General features: G+C 35.3%; 1 protein-coding gene and 1 pseudogene across 4 annotated transcripts in view; both read right to left on the reverse strand.

Moving 5' to 3' along the window:
• The window catches only part of LOC103657496 (pleckstrin homology domain interacting protein), a 133,268-nt gene that overhangs the window by 87,365 nt on the left and 39,318 nt on the right, over positions 1-6,585 (reverse strand). The window lies entirely within an intron of this gene.
• The window catches only part of LOC103657413, a 1,440-nt pseudogene continuing 686 nt past the window's right edge, over positions 5,832-6,585 (reverse strand).

Below are 6,585 nucleotides of genomic sequence, written 5' to 3' on the forward strand. Positions count from 1 at the left end.
ATGTATTTAATAATAATTTTTTATTATGTTACGTTAATCACCATCCAGTACATCCTTAGTTTTTGATGTAGTATTCCATGATTCATTATTTGCTTATAACACCCAGTGCTCCATGCAATATGTGCCCTCCTTAATACCCGTCACTGGCCTTATGTATTTGAACAAGAATTTGCTTTATATTCTACCACAGGAGGTGTTTCACTTATTTTTCACGTTAACAAACAGGAAAAAACAAAAACCAAACATCTTTTTGACTGAAATGCCAGCTTTTAATGAAGAGTATAGCAACCTGTGATCTAACATCAGCGTTCAGTGACTTTTCACCAAGTAAAATCTAACAAGAAGTCCCATTGTATTTGTATTGACTTTATTACTTAGTAATCTCACCAATTTAATACAGTTAAATATTTTATAATTTTTCTCTATTTAGACAACTGCTAAAATAATACTATGCACATTTTCCCCAAGTGTGTATTATTCAAACTGACCTTTCTTTTCTTCCATTCAACTGCAGGAGAAAAATCTTTGATGTTTTAGGGAAATCTCTCTTCACTATTCTCTTCCGTGACCTATAAAGTAGTATGTTGTCCCCATCCTCACTCCTACTCCCCCGTGCTCCTGGCAGAATTTCAAACGGAACTCTAAAGCATCCTTAGACAATTTCTACTTCATGCATCAATACTTGTGATCACTAATTTATTTTTATGGGAATGTGAAACCAAAGATAATCTGACAGATTCAACTAAGTTCTTTTAAAATGACTATCAGAAATATAAATACACTATAAATAATAAACCAAAAAGGACTCCACAAGAAAAATTAAATTTACTGGGTAAACGTTTTTAGAGCACTATACATGTGTTTAAATTGAATGTGGAAGGATAAATTAAAAACTGATGAAATAATTCTTAAAAAAAAAAAAAAAGTACAGCCGAATCGGAACAGACACACTTTCTTTTTCAAGCCTACCTCAAATGTAAGTAAGGTCAATAATAAACCAAAGAGTAGGACATTATAGTCTTTCAATCAAGATGTTAAAAGTGTTATGGACACTAAAATAAAACCAATGTTATGTAAATGGTGAAAGGGAAAAGATGAACAACACAGACCATGGGGGTTGATCTTGGCTAGGAAGAATACATAGGCTTCTAAGATGTATGAAGGAGAAAGAGGCATGATAGAAATAACAATTTTAAAGTAAACAGGAAAGAAATTAGATGATTCCTAACCTTGGTGATAAAACAAATATCTGAGCATTATTTCCTAAAATGGGAGAAGAGGGAAACAAAAGAAAGGAGCCAAAAAAAGTGAATGAAGTTTGGAAATAAAGCAGGATAAGAGCAACAAGAAAAAAGGGAAAATCTGTGAGCAAAAGTGAAAGTTCTGCTAAAATTAGATAGCATGATTTTACAAAAACCTCAACTGACAAGTTTTTTTCAGAAAGCTCCAATGCCTAGGGGGAAAACAGAGGAGTCATTTCTCTTCAATAACATCTAAATATTGCTCTTAGGACTAGGGACTGGCAAAGTGAGAAAAGCTGGGAGTACAAAGTTTAAGTGGAAATAACAAGAAATTAAGCTGGAAAGGTTCTATCTGAGGAAGGTAACAGAGGGTTTTAGATACTTGTTAAGGAGTTTGGATTTAACCCAGGGTAGCTACTGAAGAATTTTAAGCAGACAAGATTTGGTTACTATTTTATTTCTAGCCACAATTAAATTTGAAGAAATCTATGAGCTAGGTGCAAAATTGAAAATGCTTTTTTGGATTCATTTTTAAATCAAACTTAAACTAGTGTTTAATGCCAAGCAAACACAAGACAGCAGTGTATTACTAGTTTCACTCTTCAATAATGCAAAATTGTCATAATTATTGTGAAAGTGTGCTCATTATTATGTTATCATTTGTCTATGTCAAACTTGCCTTAAAGAAATCTGAAAAAAAAAAAATCACAATGACAAGAATGTGCAGCTTTAGCTTACTTAAATCCCCAAATAAAATGTGACACCAAATTTTCAGTGACTTTTTTTTTTTTTTATGTGAAGACATCACTGTCAATGCAGGGATAAAGCCAAAGAATCAAAAACAATTGCCTTATCTTTATTCTGAAAAAACAGCAGTGTAGGTATTATTTATGAAAAGGCCTGGTAAGAAAGAGTGGGACTTCAACAAAACTTAGATTTGCCTAAACATAAGAATTTAGCTTGAAGTACCCTACAAATTTGTTTATTCCACTCCGCACCTAAAGAAGCCACACATACAATAAAACCGTGTGCCTTTAAAATAATCAATGTGCTCTGTCACTTAGGACAGAGGAAGAAAATGGAATCAGACATTACACTTAAGAATCACTGTTTTCTTCTTTCTTTGTCTCTCAGTCTCTCTCTCTCTCTTAAACTTTTAAGTATTAAGTAGACTATGGAGATAGTAGCAGCAAAGCCCTTTCCTTTCAGCAGGCAACAGGATCTCTTACAGTGTAGGTTAATTCCTAATTTTTTTTAAAACTAGTACAACAAACCCTATTTTGTGAATCCCTCTTGGAAACTTCAAAGTTTCATCAAAATAAAAAATTTAAGAGGTAAAATATAGATAAACCAAAACAAATATGGATATTTCCATCAATAAAGCCTAGACAATGTCTGGTACACATTTGACTTTGGTATTCTGGTAAAGAAAAATTCCACAGATCTCTATGACATGGCTTTCTACTTCGTTCTGGACTTAAGTATTAAAATTCTCCTTAAAATCTAGAAAAAAATGTTCTACCTAATGTTATGAAAACTTTATGAAACAACTTCAGTAACAGGGCTTTCAATCACTTAAATTCTATGCAGAAACTAAAGCAGAACCTAAAATCTACACTCCCCAAATTTAATTTCTGGAAGGCAAATTTTAAAGGCTTAATTGAATTACTTATTTTTGTAATTATGTATTTGCTTATTTAAAATAAAAGCTAGATGATTAGACGTGACAACTATGTGAACTATTCAATGATGAAGAAAGTACTTTACAGAATGGAACAGTAAATGCCAAAGAATGGTTGACTTCTGCAAGCAGAAAACTGCATACATTTGGAAACAGTACAGCAGGTTAGTTCTCTACAGATGACCTTAAAAGGAAAAAGTAGATAATTAAACCTTCCCCTGCTAAAAGAGAAGCATCAATTGTGCACACCAACCAAAGACTACTACTTTGAAATAAAAAATGAAATTTTGTGATATTTAAACCTACAATATCTTGGAGAATCTGGCATTCCTTGGCAGAAATCAACCAGGAGAATTCTAATTTTCTTGCTACTACTACACAGATTTGAGTCAGATTTCACTCTTGATGTCTTTAGAACAAACAGAATTAAATGTTGAAAACATCATGTATGTGTCATTTTCTTATTCATGCTAAAAAGCGGCTTGTTCTTCAAGCAGCTAAAATGTGTTTATAATTTAAATTTAGTTCAATTTTTTTTTTTTTTCAGAAACCGGCCATTGATTTTCTTTCTTACCAATCTATCAGACCTCTGTTTCATTTTCCTTACAAATTACCCTAACCTTCAGTGTCAATCATTTCAACACACGCCTAATTTTCTCACTCTTACCCACCTAAACCACCAATGACTAACCTGTATCAAAGTAATTATCACTTGCTCTGATCCTGCTCCCAGGAGACCAAGAACTATTATGGAAAAAAAAAGATACGCGTACTAAATCCGCAACACTGCAAATTTATGAACACTCTATTTATTTGGGAGGCTAAGGCTAACTAGTCCCTATTCATCACTCTTTTCCTGCTACCAGAGTTTATCAAATACCTCTAGGACCCACTTCTGTTCCCTAACCAAGACTCTTACCAGATAAAATATTTCACAATGAAAAGTAGAATCTGTTCATTGTGAACCTAATTAACTATGTTTCTAAATAGGCCAAAATAAACTGCTCTTTATACATCCCATCTTCATCTACTTATTTTCACCTATCCTCCTTAAAGACCTTTGCATATCAAGTCTACTGTTCTAGCTCCTTCCCCCTGACCCACAGTTTTCACAAATTTATCCTCCTATAAATTACTATACTCTTGGCTCTCCTTTTCATTACCACCAAACTTACTGAATACTCACTATACCTCTCATGCACTTTTTAAAGATTTTTATTTATTTGACAGAGAGTGAGAGCACGAGTGTGTACACGCACAAGCAGGGAGAGCGGCAGGCGGAGTGAGAAGCAGGCTCCCAGGGAGCCTAATGCAGGACCCAATAGGTAGGCAGATGCTTAACCAACTGAGCCACCTAGGCGCCCCCTTCTCACGCACTTTTAAAAATAATTTTTAATTTCAAACTTACAGAATTTCAAGAAGAGTACTAATGTCTTCCATATCTCCATGACCCAGATTGTTCAGCTATTAACAATTCACTACATTTATCCCATCACCACCTTTCTTCCCTTCCTTTCTCTCCATGTAACACACACACACACCCACACACCCATTACCATTAATTTTTTTCTGTACCATTTAAGAGCAGGCTGCAGACCTGATGCCCCATCACTTCTAAATATCCCATTGTGTACTCCTCCCCCCAAAAAGGACATCATCTACATAAACTGGGAAATCCATATTGATACAACTGCTACCCAATCCACAGACCACATTCAAATTTTGTCAACTACCTTGACAATGTTTCCTTTTCCTTTTTGGCTCAGGATCCCATATAGCAACACGTGTCATATTTTAGTTAAATTGTCTCTTCAGTCTCCTTCAATCTGGAATATTTCCTCAGGCTTTCAATTTTGTGTCCTCAGAAATTTATAAAGAATACAGACCTTTAATTCTGTAGGATGATCCCAAGCCGCAGTCTGTTTACCATTTCTTTATGACCACACCTAGGTCATACTGTCTTGGTAGGAATCCCACCACACATATTTTTCAGTGCACCACTTGAGAGTCCACAAAATGTCAACTCATCTCACCACTAGTGAAGTTAATTTTATCATTTGTTTCCAAGGTATCGCCCCTATAAAGTTACAATTTCCCCCTTTCAATTAATATTTTGTGGGAACCTATTGCAAGATTAGGCCAAGATCTTCAAACCAAGATTCTCCACCAGTCTTAGCCTCCATTGATGATATACAAATGAACCAACCACCACTATGATGGTTGCCAAATCATCATTCTTTCTACAATTATTGGTTGACTTTCAACAGTAAAGAAGAGTTTTCCTCCTTTCTCACTTATTCATTTACTTAATCGGTATAGATTCTTGGGTCCCTGTCTATCCTAATGGAACTTACTAAGAAGATAGAACAAAACCCCTATTCTATCTTACCTTTTTTAATTAAAAATATTATATTTACTTAGAAGCATTTACAATGTCAACAATACAGCTGTACTTTTTTTCTTTTTGCAATTACAAAAAGATATTCTATTAATAAAACAATTATTTCCTGCACTGGAGACAACTGAAGATGACAAAACTACCATCCCCATACAAAACTAGTTTCTGCTGTGCGCCAGTAAGAACCTGCTTTAAATTTCCATGCCAATTTACAACTCTCATACTGTACAAGGCAAAGTCAGTGGCTACTGAAAATACCACCAGGACAGCGCCATACGTTTGGTAGTTATAAACTATACCAAAAAAAGACAACCAACAGTTTAAAAACAAATTTTACACAGCATACATTTCAATTTTCAATTTTTTTCTTAAAAGGAATGAGTTGGGTACAGGAATGTTGAATGCTTAACAGATAAGAAAAAAAAAACCTGCTCTACTCCTCCTCATCCTTTTCATCTTCCTTCTTTTTCTTGCTTTTCTCAGCCTTGATGACTCCTTTTTTTTTTCTCTCTCAGCCTTGAAGGCTGCTTCCCACCCCTCCACCCCCCGCATCAGGCTTTCCTTTAGTTCAGTACACAGCAATATCCCCTTTGTATTTTTCCTTCAGCTTAACGGTCTTTTTTTGTAAGGCAGCTTGTCATCTGCAGCAGTGTTGTTCTATGTCTCTCCCAGTTTCTTTGCAACATCACCAATGGATAGGCCGGGATGTTCTCCTTTGATTTGGGGGTGATACTCAGAACAAAACAGAAAAAAAGTCTGAAGGAGGCCTCTTGGATGCACTGAGATCCTTGAACTTTTTTGTTTCCCCTTTAGGAGGGATATAAGTTTTCATTTCTCTTTCATAATGAGCCCTATCTAACCTTTGCCATATCTTCTAATTTTTCTTTCTGCTTGGCAGACATGATCTTCTACCTCCCTGAGCACTTCTTAGAAAACTCTGGGTAGCTGATTGAAGCATCTGGGTGCTTCTTCTTGTGCTCCTCCCAGCGGGTTTGCATGAAGAATGCTTATGATGACCTTTTGCCTCTCAGCTTCTTAGGAGCCCCTCTGTCCATGTTTAATTACTTTCCTCAGTGAGGCAAACAGTCACCCGGTGCCTGTCTGGCTCTCACTGCCCCAGCACCATCTCTCACAAAACCCAAATTTTAAAAATAGTAATTTCAGACAGTGATACATATTATAAGAAAAATACAGTAAAGTGTTTAAACGGGATGAACAATGGTGGAATATGGGGAGGGAAGTTAGTCAGGAAAAATCTCTAAGAA

Source organism: Ursus maritimus, unplaced genomic scaffold (genome assembly GCF_017311325.1).
Source record: "Ursus maritimus isolate PB19 unplaced genomic scaffold, ASM1731132v1 scaffold_29, whole genome shotgun sequence".
NCBI lineage: Eukaryota > Metazoa > Chordata > Mammalia > Carnivora > Ursidae > Ursus > Ursus maritimus.